Source organism: Dermochelys coriacea, chromosome 18 (genome assembly GCF_009764565.3).
Source record: "Dermochelys coriacea isolate rDerCor1 chromosome 18, rDerCor1.pri.v4, whole genome shotgun sequence".
Lineage (NCBI taxonomy): Eukaryota > Metazoa > Chordata > Testudines > Dermochelyidae > Dermochelys > Dermochelys coriacea.
In genome coordinates, this window is record NC_050085.1 from 18,023,314 (window position 1) to 18,046,048 (window position 22,735).

Below are 22,735 nucleotides of genomic sequence, written 5' to 3' on the forward strand. Positions count from 1 at the left end.
GTAAAATGCCTCAAATAAGCAATCAGATGTGAGTGGGAAAAGCTGATTGGAGTTTAGCATCAAGCTGCCCCTTTGATTAGTCTGTCCCAAGCATGAGATCAGATGGAGAGTATTTATGCCCCATCTACAGCAGTGGTTTTCAAACTTTTTTCTTGGGGACCTAGTTGAAGAAAATTGTTGATGCCTGTGACCCAATGGAGCTGGGGATGAGGGGTTTGGGGTGTGGGAGGGGCTCAGGGGTGGGGCAGAGGGTTGGGGTATGGGGGTGAGGGCTGTGGGGTGGGGCTGAGAATGATGGTTGACAGTGTAGGAGGGGGCTCTAGGCTGGGACAGGGGGTTGGGGTGCAGGAGGGGTCAGGGCTCTGGGTACAGGCTCCGGGATGGGATGGGACCGGAGATGAGGGGCTTGGGGTGCAGGAAGGGGTTCCAGGTTGGGGAGGGGCTCACGGCTGGGGCAGGGGATTGGGGTAAGGACTTACCTCCGGAGGCTCCCGGTCAGCGGCACAGCCGGGGTACTAAGGCAGGCTTCCGCCTGTCCTGGCACCATGGAATGTTCTGTGCCCCGGAAGCAGCCAGCAACAGGTCCGGCTCCTAGGTGGAGGTGTACAAGCAACTTCGCATGGCTCTCACCTGCAGGCATCGCCTCCCCAGCTCCTATTGGCCAGTTTCCAGTTTCTGGACAATGGGAGTGCAGAGGCGGTGCTCGGGAGCTCTGTGGCCGTGCTGCCTAGAAGCCGGACCTGCTGCTGGCCACTTCTGGGGCGCAGCACGGGGTTGGAACAGGTAGGCACTAGCCTGCCTTAGCTGGGAAGCACAGCCGATGGGACTCTTAACATCCCGGTCGGCAGTGCTGACCAGAGCAAGGCAACCCAGTGCCTTACATGCCACGACCCATGGTTTGAAAAACACTGAACTACACTATGGACAGATGAAGAGAAGTGTGACTGAGGCTTGAAGCCCTAAATCTGCCTTCATTATAGATAACACGTTTCAATGCATCCGCCATCCGCAGAATGCTTTCCCCTGCACGACTGTGTTAATCTGCCCAAAGCCTTCTTGCATCTATGTGTTGGCTGGAAAATGTGGGCCTCAGGTACATCTACCAAGCATAGGCAGCATGTAAGGGAGGCTAAGCCCTCTTTAAACCTCGCATTGCCGGGGGCAGTGGTGGATTTGGGGCCCCCTGAAAAATCTCCCCCAGCCACAGGAGCATAGTGCTTTTCCAGGAGGGCAGAGCCTCGGGGAGGGGGGAGAGGTGAATGGGGTGGGGCCATGAGCAGGGCTGCAGGTGGACGAGGCAGAGTAGGGGGGATGCTCCAGGCTCAGAGCTCCAGCCAGTGCAGAGAGCTCTGCTACTGCAGTCCCAGCAGAGGCTGAGAGCTTGACCCCAGGCTGGCCTAGTTCTCAGTTCTCCCCTGCTCCAGCCAGGGCCACTGGAGGAGGAGGTGAGAGCAGCAAGTGGGGGCATGGCCTGTGTTTTTCACATGGTGCAATACTCTGGGATTTTCCACCCACTCATAGACCTGGGAGTTAGGAGCCCTGACTAAGCCAGTTGTACATACACAGCCGGGCCAGCCTAAGAACCTCCTTAGAACGCACACCTGGTTTGACAATCATGTCCTAACTATTTCTTTGGGGGCACAAATGTCTGTGTAGAGTCACTCTGGTTACAAACCTGGGACCTGATCTGAGGAACCACTTAAGCACATTCTTAACTTTAAGCATGTGAGTAGTTCCATCACCTTCAAATGGGAATACTCTCTCAGGCTTAACATTAAGCATGTGCTTAAGTGCTTTCCTGGGTGAGGGCCTTGATGATAATCTATAGAGTATACAGACAACGTGGGTGAGGCAATATCTTATTTTGGACCAAATTCTGTTGGTGAGAGAGACCACCAGAAATTGGTCCAATAAAAGATATTACTTCTTCCACCATGTCTCTCTAATATCCTAGGACCAACATGGCTATAACAACACTGCATATAGACTAGGCAGGTCTTTAATGTAGTTCAGCACCACCCTGGAGACCCAAGGATAGTGTCCAGATGCACTCATGCATGTCAGTCTGATAAGGACCTAACCGCACAGGCTGTTCGCGTCAAGGGAGACAGGGTGTAGTAAGTGGATGTGCCAGGGATAATGCTTATCTGACTGAGAACAAATGAAAATTCATCCCAACAAAGGACTCAGTACTGTAGAGATAAGAGCAAGCGCAGCCTTTTAGGCTGGACACTAACAGTTGAGGCCCTCTGGAATATACTTAGGCAGCCTAAAATAAAAATTCTGCATGGACTATTAAGAGATTACATGGCTTGATTTTGAGGCGCAATCTAACTGCTAGTGTACTAAAAAATCCCACCATTGCTGCCCTAACTTTTCACAAGATGCTTAAATAAATTGATACATAAATTTAGGCTTGGGGGAGGCAAAACACCTGCAAAGCAGGGGAGGGTTACAAATTCACTTATAAACAGACATGTTTGCCTGAAGCTCAAACACAACAGTTTTATGCCAATTCATGGGTGACCCAGGAGATGAAAGTGACTTGTATTAGCTGGGCTGGAATACAGCTGCTCTGACATTTTTTGACAGAATACATGAACAAAATTTGGCAAAATTTTGGGGGGGGGTGGAGTCTAAACAAATTGTTTCAACTTTCTTGTTTTGTTTCGATAAGGTAAAAACATTCCAATTCATTTCATTTAGATGTTCATATTATAGTAAAATATTAATGTTAACATTATATTGTGTTATATAGTTAATGTTTTATTTAATATGAATATTTAATATGAATATTTATTTAATATTTCATTATAATATAAATGTCTAATAAATAAAGAATGTCCTTCTTTCAAAACAAGAAGACCCATTCAAAATAACACTGATACCCAGTGCTTACAGGAGCAGAGCCTGATCTCACGGCACCAATACAAACCAAATGGGCCTCCTTCTTCTCGAACACCCACTGGCTTTGTACTAGTAGGACTCACTAGCATTACTCCTGATTCACAATGGCATCAGAGAAGAATCATGTCTCAGGCTCATGAAGTTCATTGGGGTTTCAGTAAGATGTGGTTCAGATCTTCATAGAACAGAACAGAACAGAATATCAGGGTTGGAAGGGACCTCAGGAGATCATCTAGTCCAACCCCCTGCTCAAAGCAGGACCAATCCCCAATTTTTGCCCCAGATCTCTAAATGGCCACCTCAAGGATTGAACTCACAACCTTGTGTTTAGCAGACCAATGCTCAAACCATCTATGTGGATCCAGCTAGGCATACCTTTCATTTTGATCGTGAGCACTTTGCTGTACTACTCTCTAAGAGGGGCCATTGTGTGTTACATTAAATCAACCATCCCTCCCATTTTACTGATGGGGAAACAGCAACAGATGGGAAAATTCTGCACTCATTTATACCAGTTAAATCCCAGCTGCTCTTGATTTGCACCAGCATAGCTGAGAACAGAATTTGGACCTCAGACAGGTTAAAAACTGCACAGATCCATGGACAGATCACTAGGGCTAAGCTCTCTCCCCACCAAGGAATAAGGCAGATTGTTATTTAAAATTCCAGATCTAGGAAGCCATTTGAAATGAATAAAAGCATAGGTAACGCCTGTCATAGTGGCAAAGCAAGGGAACAAAGAACAGCTAGCAGAGGTGTGATGCACACAGAATGCCAGCTGTCTGCATATCACAAACCCTTTTGCACTCTGTTTATCACCAGCCTTTGGAGCATTGGGCAAGACACAACCGCCATGACCGGGAGGGGTACTCACCCCATCGGTTTCCTGGGCACTGTTAGACCTTGGCATTTCCTGCCTTCCCCATTTATAAGCAGGGACAGGCCCTTGTAAAAACAAAATGCAATGGATGCTGGGAGCACCTGGCTGGTGAGCATATGCAGAGTAGGAAAAGGTTTGTTCTGCCTCTTTTTCTGTTTGCTGGGTAGCTAGGGATATGCTTTACAATGGGCAGGAAGCCAACTGCCCTGGGAAAGCATGTGACCTCAGAGGTCTAGCCCTAGGCCACTGGTAAATCTAGATTTAGGGTTAGATTGTCCCTAGTCCTTGCAAGGATAACCACCACTGGTACCTCCAGGGCTGGAATCAATCACTGTCCCTGTGGCCAGGGACTGCTATCCCCTAGAGTCCTGTGGGTGCCCATCACCCCCGAGGGAGTGGAGGAGGAGCAGTGGGTGCACTAGATTGAAAGAGGCAGGGGCGTTCGCCCTACCACGCAGCCAAGGAAGAGGGGACCACCGCTCCTCAGGCCAGAGATGAGCTGGAACTGCACCCTTTCCATTAAGCCTGGCAGAGGCAATGAGGCTGAGGCACCTTAGACTGAGATGCAATGGCTGGGGAGCTGTGCTATCCAGTAGAGAGGGCAGTCCATGCACTTCTCCCCTGTGCCCCAGGGTGGGTTGGCTCCATATTGTTCCTCACCAGCTCTGTGCTGCAGTCTGGCCCTTAACCTGTGCTATGCTCAGGGCGTGGCCTGCACAGGCAGAGATGTGGGCTGGTCTGATAAAGGGGGCAGCTGATAGAGAGGGCCTCTAGCTCTGGCAAAGGGACTGTCTACATGGCTGGTATCACTGCAGTTGCCAGAGCTGAAAATAGCCCTCAACACACAAAGCCCCTGGCACTGGTTCTCTGAGCGCTCCCGCTGTCTGAGGTGCAGCTGCTCCAGCTTCCAGGCTGCAGTGCAGCCATGATACCCAGCTGGTGCATGTTCAATCAGTGGCAGTGTGTGCATTTACTAAGGAAATGGCTGATCTCACAAGGTGCTGGGCACTTGGGAGCAGGAACAAGCCCTTAAGTTGAAAGTCTCCCGAGTTCCCTCAATGCTCCCTGCAGTTACAGCTCCATGCAAAGATAGCTTTGGTTATCTGCAGGGAGTTTCTCGGGGGGAGGGTTCAGAGCTCACCTCTGTACCTTGGGCCTGGCCCCGGGGGTATTCTGAATGTGGGTGAGATGCTGGCTCATGTAGAATAAGAGAACTGAAATATGGCTCAGGAATTGCAGACTCAGCACCACTCTCTGGGGAGTGCAACATCACAGTGCTGTTTGTAGGTTCACGGACACTCCACTCCCCTGCCCTGATTGAGAGTAAAGGGGTAAGGGAGGTGGGATGGAGAAGGGCTAGTCCCTCTCTTACTTTCACCGGTGAAAAGAGTGGATGAGAAAGTGTCTGCAGCATGTGCAGGGACTCGGGGAGAAGCAAGGCAGGGCTGCCTGGTAGGCAGGAGCTTTGCTACTAGTGAGTCAGTACATTCTAGGCATCTCTCCCTCTCTCCAGGCAAGACCACTGAGAGGTGAGGAGTCATTTGAATTAATTGCTGGTCTAATTTCTCTGTGGAGGCCTCAGACACTGTCAATCCTTTTCCTTGGCTTCCCCTTTCACTCTGGCAGGTTGGTTCCTTTGCAGCGGTTGTTCCCTGCCAGCGCTTGCTGCTTTAGTGATTCAGAGATTTCCTCTACTCTCACTGCTCTCTCTCCCTCCCCCTGGAGAGCAGCCTAGGGGTGTTAATAGCACATTCTGCTATGGGGCTGCCCTATTGAGCCCACAGCCAAGGCCTGCTAGGGCATCGATGCCTTGCTCATCACTATGCTGTGGCCAAGCAACAAGGTTGTACCTGGCTTTCCTGAGTAAAGGAACCTGCTGGGTTTGTGGCATCAGGTTCAGAGGGCAGAGCAAGGGAGATGGGAGTCTCGCCATCCAGGTACGCTGTGACCTTCATCACTCTAGAATCTGAACACTGTATACCTTTTGAGATGGATTTGCATTATCACCCCTCTTTTACAGTCAGTGAACTAAGGCACAGAGAGATTACGGGACCAGCCCAAGGTCACACAGTAAGCCTGTGGCAGAGATGCAAGTAGAACCCAGATCTTCTGAGCCCGAGTCCAAGGACCCTCCCCTCAAGACCATCCCTTCTCTCTAAGCTCCTGGGAGCTCTATTCCCAGCTTCTAGCTCACTATTGGGTATGTCACTAAACCTCTCTGTGCCTCAGCTTACCCATTCATTAGGTGGATAACAAACTATTTCCTTTCCAAGCACTGAGAATGATGGCTGACAGAGCCTGCTAAGGCACTGACTGCCATGATATTGTTGCTGTACTCAGTTTTTTAGCTGGTGGCTATGGGGGCACCCTATGACACTTGGATGCACAGCAGAATTCCCCTCACCTGCTTAATAATGATTCCAAATGGATCTAGCAACACCTACAAGTGTCAGGGAAACGAACCATCTCAAATGGCTTTAAGCCCAGCTAATGAGCTGAAAACGGTTCAGCAGCATCTGAGTGAAATGCTCTCATCTAGGGTAGCAGCGAGAGCATCTAGTGCTAGTCCTGCACTGGTAGGTACGGCAGATAGCACACTTCAAGCCAAGCACCCTCCAGTCCTTTTGACGGGATCCCCAGCTAGCACATGCTCGCTCACCTGCTGGTAACCATATGTTTCACTTGTTCAAAAACAACCTCTCTCCAGTTCTTCCCCGAAGAAAGGGAAGAAGATGCTGATTACTGCTCTAGGTCCCATCCAGAAAGCCTCTGCAGGAGCAGACAGGATCTGAACTAACACCCATAATTTCAGTGGCCTTTGGATCAAGCCATGGTCACTAGAAGCATGTCTGTTCATAGCTTATGCACATGTGTGACTACCAGCCATGAGGCTTTCTGAGTGCTAGGAGCTCTTCCTCCTCCTCCTCTGAATTTACAGACTGATTTTGAGAAAAACCTCCTGGTCAAAAAGGTGATGCCAGCTTCATTTTGTTTCACCAGTGTTTGTTCCAGGCTTTGTTTGCAACCCATACAACCTTTGCTTTATCGGAGGTACACAGATTTCCTGACTTATTTGCACATCTATAGGATGATATGAGAACTCACATTTTATAAAGACCCTACAACAGTATTGCCAACCCCAAATGTTCAAAAATCATGAGCAAGGCTCACCAAAAATCATGAGATTGGCTTTAAAATAATGATGCTTTTTGAGCCTTTATTGTGCACTACAGTCACATTTTGAAGCTTTCTCAACAGCCACAAGGGCTAGAAACTTACTTTTTCTTTAAGGATGAAGGCTGATATCATCACATCTCCACTTGACTCCAGGAGCTGGGGCTTTAAGGAAAACAATAACTGTCATGAGACTCATGACAAAATCATAGCAACACTGCTACAATAAATAAAGACTAGCAGCACTGACTTCAGGCAGCAGCCCCAGAAGCTGAATATAGATGCCTTTAATTTGGGGAGGTCCTGAGCTTGCGATACCTTTGGTCTGACATTCTGAGGTGCTGGATCCCCACAGGCTAGTGCTAGCTGAGATCAATGGGAGATGGAGGGGCTCAGCACCTCCTGACAATCAGGCTCAAGGTTTTTCAAGTTGGACACACCCAAATCAGTCCCCACTTTTGAAAATTTCAGTCAACATGCCTTTCTTTTTCCAAGCCCCAGGGCTAAGAGGAAGCAGTTGTTCCTTTCTTTCCATCACTTGACAGCCTCTCTGTGCTTGGGTACAAATTGCACTAAAAAACTGCATCCGTTACCTAGTGAAATATAGAACATCAGCCTCTTTCATTTCCCCAGCACTGAGATGCTTGCATTTGCTGTTTTACATATTCAGGCTAAATACAAGGGGTTCAGTTATCAGGGGCGTTGTTTCCCACAGCTGTTGTGAACAAACCTGAAAATTCAAAGCAAAACCTCTGTGGTTTCTCATGCTTTCCAATGAAACAATGGCTATTCCCTCAGCATCTGCCCCGCCTGCAAGGTATTCCCCCCTTAAATATGGCTAACACTCATCAGAAATGTTTGTAAAACCTGGTGAACTTATCTGATTGAACTAAGCTGCAATTTGAGTTCATATCAAAACCATGTAACTTTCTTCTGCTAGACGTGGGGTTTTATTGCTATGGCAGCTTTACCTAACTCTTCATGGAATGGGCCAAATTCTGTTCTCATGGCCTGATTCAAGACCTACTGAAGGTACTGGAAAGGCTCCCATATAGTTCAGGGTGCTGCAGATGAAGCCCTAAGTGAGTTATTTGGAAAGCTACCTGTTTTCGTGCCTAGGATACAGCAGGAAAGTGTTTTGTGGGGAGGGCTTTCTGAGGGCAACTATCTTCCCCAGAGCAGAGGCTGAATGGTGCAAAGATGGGACTGCGACAATTTTCTATTAGGCTTCTGGAGCAGCCATCTAGCAGAGCTTAAAGCTGCTCCTTCCCGTCAAATAAGAGCAGAGTTTGCAGCTCCCAAGTGGACACTGGCATCTGACCCAACTCCGGCTGTTTTTTGTTGTTTTTTTTTAAAACTAGGTCTGGTGTAATCACTGAGGTCACAGCATTAGCACAGGAGTGTAACTGTCACCATGGAAACTGGCATCTGCTTGATGTCTTGTTTTGAAGGAGCTGAAAAGCAGCTTGTGCTCAGGGGGAGAGACCTCCCGCGAGCGTGCGGTTCCCATCATTAGAGCGTTTACCTCTCCAGTGTCTCAATTACATGTCCTGCTTTCCAGCCTTGCCCTATTATCGTAGCACCGTACTCTCTAAATGCACCAGCTGGTCTTGTTTCCCAGAATCACGCAGACCCATTTACTACCCCCTTCTTTGTTATTGGTTTAAGATCAGAGATGGGCCCAAGCCCAATGCCCTGAATCCAACCCGCCACTCCTGGGATCCAAAGACAGGAATGTCCATCTCTAATTTATATTAACAAATCAAACAACCCCCTATCTATGAAGAGAATCGTAAGAGGAGGTCAGCAAACAGCTGCCCTCTAGCATCCCTGCAGCAATTATAGTCAAGGTAATAAATTAAAAGTCATGCGAGAGGACACAGGGTTACAACAGCTTTGAAATGTTCTGACAACTACATGGCAAAGGGGATTCCTTCAGTCCTACTCTGCATCAACACTCCTCCCTTGCCCCATTTGTTCATGCTCTCATCAGATACCAACGGCTAGATCTTGCAAATGGATCTGCCCATCATCTCCCTACACCTACCTGGAATCCCATGTGAATGCAGGGGGTTGAGCTCAGGCCAAGTAATTTGTAGGAACTAAACTGTCAGATGTTTTGGGGCAGGAACTGTTTTTATTAGGTGTGTGTGTACAGCACCTAACACAATGGGGCTCTGCTCCCAGAGTACAGCCTGTAGGCGCTACAATACAAATAACAAACAAGATCATCATAATGGCAAGATGCTACTTTCCTATTGGATTGTTAATTATATTTAATATCCTGAAACGCATTTGAAGTGATTTTACTCTTTGTCACTGTGGATAGTGATTGGATGTCTTCCCTATTACACCCCAGTTTTCTTTGAAAGGCATCTTCTTGACTGGGACTATAGAGAGAAGCCTAACTATATAGTAGATGTATGCATACAATTCACAAGGACACGTGAAATAACATAGCATTCATGCTTTTTGCATTGCAAATCCCAAAGGTGGTTCTGCTTTCACAGCAGAGTCATTGCATTTGGGTTATTTTCTGAATGAAGGCTCCTTTTTGAGCTTTGTCTCAAAACCAGGCCAAAATTCTACATGGTTTTCAATGTTAAAATAGCTCTTCATTCACTATTTGTGGAAAAATAAAAATCATCTGAGGACAAAACTTTCATAATACATAACTTCATCTATCGATACACACACATAGCCCCATCTTACGTGTGTGTGTGTGTGTGTGTGTGTGTGTGTGTGTGCGCGCGCATGTGCGTGCACCATTTATATGGCTACACATGTCTATCTATATACCCACACATACCCCTTAGATGGGAATATATATGAAGTTACATATTATGGAAGTTTCATTCACTGGTGATTTTACTTTTATATACAAATCACATATACGCTGCCAGCTAAGGTGAGCGTATACATACATACTATAATGCACTATATAGTGTATTTATGTTACATTATAGATTATATAGATGACTGATGGTTTGCGTTTGAACTTGCAGTGAATGGATGGCTGTTCCCTTTCATTTTAAATGTTCTTCAGCAAAAACAAGAAGATCAGAACTACTTCCCTCAATCAGAGGCAGTGTCTGAGTATGGAATCAGCTATGATTACACCCACCTGAGCACCTGCCCACCCATTACACCTACCCATCACTAATTTAAAATAAACGCCTTGTAAACAATCCAGCTAACATCTGTTTGGCAGCATTATCACATTCCCAAAAGATGAAGAAGGCATGAAGAGTGAAATGGGGGGGAAAAAGGAAGAGCTAGATGTATTGGGATTTTCTTTCACACTCACTAGGAGAAAGTTTTGCTATTACACCATTTAGCACCACAGCAAAGGACATGTTCTGGTTTATAGTGCTAGCTTAAGTACACCAGGAGTGCAAGCAAAAGTAGCAAAATACCACCAGAAAGGCATCCTGATCCAGTTTGGAGCAAGAAGCACCCAAAATCTCATTGAAAACCTGCTCACATGGGAGTTCTAGCCCAATTTCCCAGCCATCTCTCTATAAACATCACAAGATAAACAATGCGATCTGCTCCAGTGCTTCAGATAAACAGTTTGCAGGACAAATCCCAGCATTCTCAGCAGCATTGTGGGAATGTGCTTTCTCCTCTAGAATAAGACAGGGAAATCAAAACAGGAGTCACTAGATATGGCAGAGGAGCAGCAGCAGTGACTTTAAAATGGTTACTTTAGGGCTACAGTAGCTTAACTCCGCCAGATTTAAAAGGTCAGGCTCAAAAAGGCATGCTTGGCAAAAAGAAGGTACCCAGATACTGGGAACAGTTCTAGGCCCAAAGCAGTCACAGAATTATATATAACACCCCTAAATAACAGGGCTAGTCCAGGGCATACAGGATGGTTTATTGAGTCAGGAACTGGATGCAAACTCAGGTAATCTGAGCTCAAATCTTGATTTCATCAGGAGATAATGGGTAAATTACTTAATCTATCTACCCTGTGCTGCTGTTTGTACAATGGAGATATTAGTTTGCTATCTCCCAGAAGTGTTGCCTGGGTAAGATGCGCAGGTATTTTGGTGAGGAGGGTAACATAAGTACCTAGATAAAACAGTAGTAGAAGAACATAGTCCTGCTGAAAGATTGAAGTCCTATGTCATTTGGCTGGTGCCCAGATACCAAAGCGATGGACATGTGAAAGAGAAAGAAGGCACAAGATAAAGATGCCCAAGAGGCTCAGATACACAGTATTTGAAGGCTGGGACTTAGGGGCAGGTTGTCAGATATTTGTCCTGCATTTTGGGGGGGCCCCCTGTCATTGCCACTGCATGGTTTGTTTCATGATAAAACTGCTCCTGGCCCTAGACCTTTCTCTCTGCCATTATTCTGTAACCTCCATTTTCCCAGGTATCAGCCAGAGATGGATTGAAATTACAAGCTCTCTGGGGCAGGGACTGTCTCACTTGTTACTCGTTTGTACAGCACCTACCACAGTGAGGGGATCCTTGGTCAGAGTTCCTAGGCCCTCCTCTAATATGAATAAACAATAGCACTAATAACACTGAGCTGAACCATTCTGCGAGCATGCAGAAAATGTGGCCTAGATCCAAACCATCTTCCTTCCTCTGGCAATGAGAGCCCACCTATTGAGGTTTTGGGGTTAGGGAATCACCCTTCGTTTGACTCCTCTGCAGTATTTCCTTATATCAGAACCAGGGCTGATGGTGATCTCATTTCCACCAGCACAGATCAGGAATAGGTCCGCCACAGAGGATGGCTCATTTTACCTTTTTCACTTTCCAAGATAGTGGCTTTTTCTGGGATCAATTATTTCCTGGAACAGAAATACTTCCTTTAAAAAAACAACCCCCAGACATAACATTTTCAAATGCTGTGATGAGACAATTAAGGTTTATTGTCTTGTAATGTTTAAAGTGTAAATGAGCTGCTACTTTTCTGGGCACTACATTCCTTCAGCTCTTCTTTTTTTGGGGATGGGGGAGATGTATCTGGCAAAATAAGCAACAGTGGCTATTAGCATCAAGGGGAGGAGGGACATGCGCACGTCACCTACAGAGTCCCCAAGGAATCAGAGGAAGTTCTGTTATTATTCCTGCGCGGAGCCAAAGCAAAACCACTAGCCATGGCTGAGCTAGTGGGAGGAGAGACAATGTTTGAGTGCAATGCTGAGGGGCTCCCCCTCTCCCTCGTTTGGGCTCTACTATTGTAACAGAGTTATGGTGCTGGCTGGGTCTGCATATGGCATGTTCACAGACAGTCCCTAAAGGGTGTAGCTCCTTTCAGGGGGAAGGAGCCCTGACTTAGCAAGTGACCCTGGGAGGAAAGTGGAGGGAGGGAAGTCAGCAGCACCAGCAGCAGGAGGGGAGCTGCTTCTGTCCCCCTCTTACAGCGATAAACACATGTTCTGTTATCACTGAGCTCCTGCCTGGGTCATCATTCCAGGGACTCTGATGGCTTGTGCTAACCCACAGAAAGAAGACGGCGAGGTCACTCAACACCATACTCTGCCCATCCTGGCCCATTTCCATCTCCAGATCACAACGTGCTTTCCACACTCTGATTAAACCCGTCAGCACCCCTGGGAGGGCATGGTAAGTATTATTATCTGCACTTACAAAGAGGACAATGGAGATATTTTTGCCTTGCCTACACTACCAATATACAGTGATTCGGAATGGGTGCAGCTGAAGTGGCGCTAAACATGATCTGACTGCAAGAGTAGACAAGGACAAATCATTTTAAGCATCTGTCATAAATATAAAGGGAAGGGTAACCACCTTTCTGTATTCAAATCCCTCCTGGCCAGAGGCAGCATCCTCTTACCTGTAAAGGGTTAAGAAGCTCAGCTAACCAGGCTGGCACCTGACCCAAAGGACCAATAAGGGGACAAGATACTGTCAAATCTTGTGGGTGGGGGGGGAAGGCTTTTATTTTGTGTTCTGTGTTTACCTGTTGTTCTCTCTTGGGACTGAGAGAGGCCAGACAGAAAACCATCTTCTCCAACCCATCCTAATCCAAGTCTCCAATATTGCAACTAGTATAGGTAAACCAGGCAAGGCAGATTAGTTTATTGTTTGTTTTATGTGAATTTTCCCGGTGTTAAGAGGGAGGTTTATTCCTGTTTTTTTTTTCCCTCTCCTGCTGGTAATAGCTCACCTTACCTGATCACTCTCGGTACAGTGTGTATGGTAACATGTTCTCTGTGTATATAAAATCGCCCTACTGTATTTTCCACTGCATGTATCCGATGAAGTGAGCTGTAGCTCACGAAAGCTTATGCTCAGATAAATTTGTTAGTCTCTAAGGAGCCACAAGTCCTCCTTTTCTTATTCCTGTTTTCTGTAACTTTAAGGTTTTGCCCAGAGGGGGATCCTCTGTGTTTTGGATCTGAATACCCTGTAAAGTATTTTCCATCCTGATTTTACAGAGGTGATTTTTACCTTTCTTTTTGTTTCTCTTCAGCTTCAAATCTGGCCAGCTCTAGTTTATTAGCTGCTTCACTTGTAGTCATTTTCCTGCTTTCTTGTGCTTAACTCTAGCTATACCCGAAAGTTAGGGGGAAAAAAAAAAACTTGTGAATTTCCCTGCCGGAAGTTAACTACCCTGCCTTTAGGTAGAGAAAACTCCAGCTCAAAAAAGGAAAATCCCTTTGTAAAAAAAAAAATTAACACCGCTGTCTCCAAGCAAATAGACAGAAAACCCTCTAGCTGCTCTCAGCTTAAAAATAAAAACCTCCACAGGTCTCTGCTTTTGGTTCAAAATGATCTCTGGTTCAAAATGATCCCACTGCTCTGCCACTATGTCAGGGTTCCTTCCCCACTCTGAACTCTAGGGTACGGATGTGGGACCCACATGAAAGACCTCCTAAGCTTATTCTTACCAGCTTAGGTTAAAAACTTCCCCAAGGTACAAACTTTGCCTTGTCCTTGAACAGTATGCTGCCACCACCAAGCATTTTAAACAAAGAACAGGGAAGGAGACCACTTGGAGACGTCTTCCCCCAAAAAATATCCCCCCAAGCCCTACACACCACCTTTCCTGGGAAGCTTGAGAATAATATCCTAACCAATTGGTTACAAAATCATCAAAGACCCAAATCCCTGGATCTTGGAACAATGGAAAAATCAGTCAGGTTCTTAAAAGAAGGATTTTATAAAAAATAAAAAAAAAAGGTAAAAATCACCTCTGTAAAATCAGGATGGAAAATACTTTACAGGGTATTTAGATCCAAAACACAGAGGATCCCCCTCTGGGCAAAACCTTAAAGTTACAGAAAACCGGAATAAGAAAAGGAGGACTTGTGGCACCTTAGAGACTAACAAATTTATTTGAGCATAAGCTTTCGTGAGCTACACCTCACTTCATCGGATGCATGTAGTGGAAAATACAGTGGGGAGATTTAGATACACAGAGAACATGAAACAATGGGTGTTACCATGCACACTGTACCGAGAGTGATCAGGTAAGGTGAGCTATTACCAGCAGGAGAGAAAAAAAATAGGAATAAACCTCCCTCTTAACACAGGGAAAATTCACATAAAACAAACAATAAACTAATCCGCCTTGCCTGATTTACCTATACTGGTTGCAATATTGGAGACTTGGATTAGGATGGGTTGGAGAAGATGGTTTTCTGTCTTGCTTCTCTCAGTCCCAAGAAAGAACAACACATAAACACAGAACACAAAATAAAAGCCTTCCCCCCCACCCACAAGATTTGACAGTATCTTGTCCCCTTATTGGTCCTTTGGATCAGGTGCCAGCCAGGTTAGCTGAGCTTCTTAACCCTTTACAGGTAAGAGGATGTTGCCTCTGGCCAGGAGGGATTTTATAGCACTGTATACAGAAAGGTGGTTTCCCTTCCCTTTATATTTATGACAGCATCATTTAAAAAATAGCTTGGAGCAGGATCCTCTAGGAAGTCTCTTTGGATACTACCATACAGGGCTAACTTACTTGTTCAGCAAGTAGATACTCCAGTGCTGGGCAATACAGAAAAGCATTTAATAAACAGAATAAAGAGGAAGGACAGGCTTTTTGTTTAGACACCGACTGGGTCTCAGGAGACTTAGCATCAAATGCTGGCTTTGCTGCTTGTCCCTGAGCAAGTCACTCAACCTCTCAATGCCCCAGTTTCCCCATTTTCAAAAGGGGGATAACAATACCATCTCTCTCCCAGCCTGCGTCTCTCGTCTGTTTAGGCCCCAATTTGGCAGATCCTGAGGCTACATCTACACTTAAAACGCTACCGTGGCACAGCCGTAGTGCTTCTGTGTAGAACTGTCAACACTGGGGTTTAGGTCACATAGCTCCCTTGCTAAGGGGGGGTGGACTTTTCAGTAGCTATGCCGATGTAACCTTTCCGCATAGGGGCTTGTCTACACTTGAAGTGCCTCAGCATCACAGGTGTCCTGCTGTAACTCTTCAGTGTAGACACCACCTATGCGGATGGGAGGGGTTCTCCCATTGGCACAGGTAATCCACCTCCCTGAGAGGTGGTCGCTAGGTCAACAGAATTTTTTTTTTGTATTGAACTAGCACTGTCTACATTGTTGGTTAGGTTGACTTACCTTCACACCCCTGAGCGACATCGAGAAGCCAACTTAATTTTCTTGTGTAGACCAGGGCTAGACCAGCCCCGACATAACTATGCCAGAAAGCCCCATTGTGTAGACGCAGCCTACACCAACAGAAGGGGTTTTTCTGTCAGTGAAGGAACCCTACCTCCCTGAATGAGAGCTACCTCAATGGACGCATTCTTCTGTTGACATAGCTGAAAATCTACACTAAGAATTAGGTTGGCATAGCTACACTAGTCAAGGGTGTGTTTTTTCACACCCCTGACTGAGGTAGCCCTGCCAATATAACTTTCAAGTGTAGACTAAACCTGACACACATGCTTCACTTTAAGCATGTGAGTAGTCTCACTGAAGTCAAAGTTAAGTATGTACATATGTGTTTACAGGATCAGGGCCTGAAACTGTAAGTACTTTGGGGCAGGAACTATCTCTTACTATATGTTGTACAGCTCCTAGCACAATGAGCCTCTGATCCTGGCTGGGATCTCTAGGCGTTACCCTAATAATAACAGATTACACTCAACCGTGTGGATTGAAGGGGGAGCTATTCACATCATAACATGTTGTTATTTTTTTTTATATTACAAGAAAATGTTCATGGAGACTGGCCTTTCCTATTACAGATCTGCACTTCTGGAGTTCTTCCAATATACCTTTTTATTGATGAGTGCCACATCTACCTGTGTGAGCTAAGCCAATTCATAAGGCACGCCAGCCCTTTCCTCAGCTGTTTGTGTCAGCACACGTTGCTATGCAATTGATGGGACCCTTGTAAAGGGTCAGGAGTTAATACATTTCACTGGTTTTCCGTTTGCAACCTATTTCAGGTTTATGAAGAGATATCAGTTTGGTTAATCACTTAAGTTTTACTGTTGAGAATGAGGAAGATTAGGCTCCAGCCAGGGAAAAAGTTAATAATTAAAAAAAAAAAAGGCAACATAAAATCCAATAAAGGTGCCATTATTTACATCAGGTGTTTGTCTTAATAACTTAATTTAACAGGTTTACCTTTGTTTTAATTTTCATGAGGTATTTGCAAATACAGTTCTGTTGATTCAATTTGGGATTTTTTTGTGGGTGGAAGGAATTACCAGGTGAAAACCATTCTATTACCACAAAGCACTTCTTTACCCTTTATGAAAGGGGTAAATAAGTTCAAAAAGTGCACAAAGAACACAATTTTTAAAATGCAGTATTTGCCACTGGTCTAGTGAAAGGGAAGGACCAGAAGCTTGTAATAATAATACCTAACTCTTATAGGTTTCAGAATGCTTCACAAAGCAGTTCACTCACATTATCCCCATATTACAGATGGGAAAAATTTGAGGCCCAAGGAGGGAAGTGACATGTCCAAGGTCACGCAATAGCAGAGCTGATAAGAGAATGCAGGTCTCTTGAGTCCGTTCACCACCAGGCTACACGGTACAGTACAGTAGCACTAACCTCAAGTTTCAAAATTCTCAAGTCAAGCCTCAAACTTCCCCATGAGAATGGTTTAAAAATCATGAGATTAAAAATAAAATGTTGGTCCTTTTATTTGCCTTCTGGCTTCTCAGCCTTCAGGCTACACTTTGGTCACATTTTTGTTGGCAACCACAAGGTCTAGAAAAAAGAAAAGGAGTACTTGTGGCACCTTAGCGACTAACAAACTTATTTGAGCATAAGCTTTTGTGAGCTACAGTTCACTTCATCGGATGCATGCAATGGAAAATACAGTGGGGAGATATATATACACAGAGAACATGAAACAATGGGTGTTACCATACACACTGTACCGAGAGTGATCATAGAATCATAGAAGATCAGGGTTGGAAGGGACCTCAGGAGATCATCTAGTCCAAACCCCTGCTCAAAGCAGGACCAATCCCCAACTAAATCATCCCAGCCAGGGCTTTGTCAAGCCCAACCTTAAAAACTTCTAAGGAAGGAGATTCCTCCACCTCCCTAGGTAACCCATTCCAGTGTTTCATCACCCTCCTAGTGAAAAAGTTTTTCCTAATATCCAACTTAAACCTCCCCCACTGCAACTTGAGACCATTACTCCTCGTTCTGTCATCTGCTACCACTGAGAACAGTCTAGATCCATCCTCTTTGGAACCCCCCTTCAGGTAGTTGAAAGCAGCTATCAAATCCCCCCTCTTCCGCAGACTAAACAATCCCAGTTTCCTCAGCCTCTCCTCATAAGTCATGTGTTCCAGTCCCCTAATCATTTTTGTTGCCTTCCGCTGGATGTTTTCCAGTTTTTCCATATCCTTCTTGTAGTGTGGGGCCCAAAACTGGACACAGTACTCCAGATGAGGCCTCACCAATGTCAAATAGAGGGGAACAATCACGTCCCTCGATCTGCTGGCAATGCCCCTACTTATACATCCCAAAATGCCATTGGCCTTCTTGGCAATAAGGGCACACTGTTGACTCATATCCAGCTTCTCGTCCACTGTAACCCTAGGTCCTTTTCTGCAGAACTGCTGCCGAGCCATTTGGTCCCTAGTCTGTAGCAGTGCATGGGATTCTTCCATCCTAAGTGCAGGACTCTGCACTTGTCCTTGTTGAACCTCATCAGATTTCTTTTGGCCCAATCCTCTAATTTGTCTAGGGCCCTCTGTAGCCCTCTGTGATCAGGTAAGGTGAGCTATTACCAATAGGAGAGGTCTAGAAACTTACTTTTTTAAAACAAAAGGTGAGAGTCTCACATAATCATGACTCCAGGAGCTGGGGTTTTAAGCAACACACCAATTACCATGGACCGAACAATAAAAGTTGGGAACACTGTTTGAATTTGAGATGGTGGAGTAGTGTGGGCAGTAGTGGAGGCTGCTACTGTGAAGACACAGTAAATAGTTTTCTACAAAATTAGCAGTTTCTGGACTCAAAATAGTTTTTCAAAGATTATTCCAAGAATTGGACAACTGTGCAACCAATTCAGTGAAGTGCGGTCTAGTGGTCTGAGCAGTGGCCTGGGATTTAGTGTTTGTCTTCATGGAGACTCGTAAGAAAACTAATCCAGATTAATTTATAAAGTGCATTAGTTAAACTGCATTAAACTCCTGTGTCAATGTTCTTGTTCAGAATTCAAGTGGCCTTCATTCAATTTAATTCAATTCACTGCCAACTAAATTGAATTCAACAAGCCACTCTTTCATTCTAAGAGCATCTACCACAGGAGTTTTAATGTGATTTAATTGATACACTTTAAATTCAGGCCTTCAGTTAATTTGGATTAATTTTCTTGAGGCCAGGTCTACATGCAAAGTTTAAGTCGACCCAGCTATGTTGCACAGGATGTAAAAAATCCACATCCCTGAGTGACATAGATAAACTGACCTAACCCCGGCATAGACAGCTGTAGGCTGCTGTAGCGTTTCCAGTGTAGACAAGGCCTCAGTGTAGACAAATCTTAAAAGTGCTCTGCACTGTTGTGTGACCTGAGGCAAGTCACTTAGGCAAGATCCTCCATTTGATTTCATGCAGGCACATGGATGCGCGCACATGGAGTCTATTACAGAATCAGGGCCTCGACTAGTGCCTCAGGGAATAATATTATAGACCTACCCTGCAGGCATGTGGGGAGTGATAATTAGATAATGGAGATGCTGTAAAAATGCTAATGGTTTAGTTATAACTGACTGTTAATAAATGGAGCACTGTGAAACTTTCATTATGAAATCTGCTAGCGCTGGAAACTCACCCGAGCTGGGGATCTGTAACTCATCCTGCAGTTTGTCATCCTGTCGTACACACCTACGCCTTTTTACCATCTTGCATGGACTCATGCTTTAAAACTATTTGCTTTTAACTAAGCTCCACTATGAATGTTTAGGGTTAATTTGAACTCAGGACTCAGGGATGGAAGGACTCTGAACGGATTAAAACCAAAGAGGTGGTTTGCATGAATCTCTGACAGCTAAATCTACCATGTTTCAGGGTAATTGGAGATTAAGCCCTGAACTGAAGTCTCAGATCCAAACACCCATGCTCTCTTGGGGAAAGTTTGCATTTTGATCCAAATGTCATGCCTGGGTGTTTATACTGGGATGAGCTAAAACCCTGGATTGAAACCCCTCTACAGGCTGTGGAAGTTCAGAATTGGACTTTGCTGCTCAGATCTATCTTTAACATTAATGCCTTGGAAAGATGAACATAAACACTGATAATTTGTCTCCAAAAATTGCTTTCTTCTGTTTGCATGCACACATTTGTTTGTTATTGTAGGCTTGTTTATAGTATTATTAATAAGCAGCACTAGGTTGCTGTCATTGATATTGTTTTCCTGTAGGAAATTTTCAATGAAAGTGAAATTTTCCATGGACATTTCTAAGTTTTTGGGTAAAATTCAAAAATCAAAATTTTAGGCTTAGAACAAAGTTTTTTGTCTGAAATATTTAGTTTTTGCCAAAATATTTTGACCAACCTCCCTTCCCCCCAAATTTTTTCCATGGAACACAGACATATTTAATGTTGTCAAAATCCAATTTTCTATCAAAAAAGTTTCAACAGAAAATTTCAACTATCCCTACTCATTGACTTTTCTGCTGTCAAAAGTGTTAGTGGTTTTGGTTTGTCTCTAACATTACAAACAGTTCTAGGGACTCAGCAAAGGGGAATAAAGGAGAAAAAGACATATCAAAATCTGACCTAACTAGTAGTGTCAATGTCTCTTCAAATTAGGCTCTTGACATCACTGGAAAGCATTTTTTACCTATGTTTAATAAAAGGCTCTGACAGTTTATGACAGAGCATGGAAAATGGCACTGTGATAAAGGAGTTAATATTTCCTACCGTGGAGATTTTCTTGCTCTTAAAACTACTGGGAAAGCATCCCTCCCCAATTAGGAAAATATTTAAGACCAGCATTTTGGCTCAATGGACTGAGAGGATAGTTTTTCATCTGGTTGGATTCTGGTGTCACTGGTCAGTGTGTAGATCTTGGGAGACTTGTGGGAGAGTTTGCCCCTCCCTCAGACCCTGTTTGCGCTGGAAGGAAAGAAGCAGGCAGTCAGGCCACAGAAACAGATGATGCAGACAGGTCTCCTGGAGTCACACATGGCTCCATAGGCCCGACTTTGAAGGCAGGCTGACTGGCTGCAGCTGATCAGCCAATATCATATTACAGCCCAGTCTGAACTACAGAGGAAAGGGGGAAGTGAGGAACTGGTAGGTGCAAACAACTTAGGCAGAAAGACATTTTTTTACTCTGACAGAAAGAAAGAGAGAAGGCTGGAGACCTTTTGGGCACCATATATTTTGCAGCTTTTTTTTTTTTTTTTTTAGGATTCCAAAATGTATTTTACAGGCTGCCAGAGCTTTGCAAGCTCCCCAGCTACCTACTAAAACTTGCCTATACTCGGAAGCAATTAGGAACAGGGCTGATCTCATTAAATATGAGGTAAGAGGGAAGCTGCACCAGTGACCTTCACACAGCTCAGTCCTGGCCTTTGCCTGAGACTGCAAAGGGAAGGTTAACAGGCAGAGACCTAACGGACACTCACAGCTACTCAATTCTCAGCGCTCTTGGTGGGCAATTGCTGGCCTATAGCAACAAGGTGCTAGGATGCCAGCAACCAACTAAGGTTAGAAATTGCAAAGGATGCATAAAATAAATAGGCCACTCTCTTTAATTTTGTGTCTTATTCTATTCTGAGATCATAGAACACCAGAGATGGAAAAGACCTTTTAGACTATACATGTGAAATTCAGCAAAGCATGGAGGGCCAGATCCTCAGCTGGTGTAAAATGACACAGCTCCACTGACATCAATTAAACTATTCTGATTTACACCAGCTGAGCATTTGCCTGGATTTGCTCTCAGTAACAGGAGACACATTTCCTTTCTCCTATCCGAGACAGATATATTTACACCACCTAATTACCCAGCAAGACATGGGCTAGAAGGACTACTTCACCTGATATAGTTACCTATAAAGCTAATTTGCAACTAGGGCCTAGAAGAAAATAAATAAATAAAAGGAAGCATAAGCCATAAACAAAAAGCTTTGAATTTAAAAACAAACCCAAACCAGGCAGACCTCAGAAGATGAATGTCCATGTAACTTCTCCCTCAGACTAGACTCATTGAAAACGACGCATCTAAACAACCATCTCCTGATTCCAAGTTAAAGAGGCATACTACACACACTTTTTCCTAATTGTCCCTCTAAGAAACCCCTAAATATCTGCTGACGTTATCATAAATCCTTCCTGCGAGCTAGCATTCCCCAGCTCCTTCCATCTCGCGCTTCCCCCACAAAAATGACAGACTGGTTCTAATCTCCCACCTGCATAAATCTCCTACAGACAACCGCAAATATTCCAGCTATGCTGATTTATAGATGCATGAGCAAGACTAAGCCAGAAGATATATCCTGCATGCACAGTGATTGATGGCTTGCTGCAAATCTTTCCATTTAAAACATTGTCACTTGTGCAGTCCCACGGAGCAAAAAGAGAAAAGGAAGAAAAGAAAATCCACAATAAACAATGCAACTTATAGAAGCTATGGGAAACCCAGGCATTTGTATAATCTAATTTCTTCCAAATTCCCCTGCTCATGATCTCTTCTTTTATCTGAAGCAACCTTAGCTGGGACAGGAGATGTGAGAACAGCTGCAAGCGTCTTTCCCCTCCCACTTTATCATTTTCTGGTTCTGATAAACTGTAGCATAGTCTTGATTTATGGCCAAAAAAGTTGTATTTTTTACCCAAGGCATTGGGGTGATGCCCCCCGTCTCCATACCTATTGGCTGAACCAGATTAATACATGGATTATCTACTCAGGTTTAACAGCAGCAGGCAAACATAAATAGGCCCCAGTCCTCCTTCCATTGATTTCAATGGCAATAATCCCATTTTGGGATTCAATGGGTTGAGCCCCAGGGGCGCTGAGCATGTGCAGCTCCCATTGACTGCGGGGGGAAGTGCACATGCTCATCACTTCAGGATCTGGCCCAATGGTGGCAGTATAAAGACGGGGTTGTTTGTGCAAAGGGAGGGAGACCTGAGAGTGTCCCGTCCAGACTCTTCATCCTGTGTAACGGACCCGCTGAGGCATGAGTGTTTGCAGGAGTTTGAATACATTCAGCTGCTCTGAGCCAGACTGCTCCAAGATTTGTTTCCCTTTAGCGTTTCACACAAGGACATCAGCAGCTTTTCAGCAGGGGCAAATTATGCTATTGTGGCAACACATTATTCCTCTTCTGCA

At 44.9% G+C, this 22,735-nt stretch overlaps 1 long non-coding RNA gene across 1 annotated transcript; it reads left to right on the forward strand.

Annotated features, from left to right (window-relative positions):
* The first annotated feature begins 3,818 nt into the window (after window positions 1-3,818).
* On the forward strand, window positions 3,819-16,986 carry LOC122457035. The gene is made up of 3 exons (XR_006276306.1): window positions 3,819-3,920; window positions 12,430-12,549; window positions 16,849-16,986. It is a non-coding gene; the product is annotated as an uncharacterized LOC122457035 (long non-coding RNA).
* The last annotated feature ends 5,749 nt before the right edge of the window (window positions 16,987-22,735 follow it).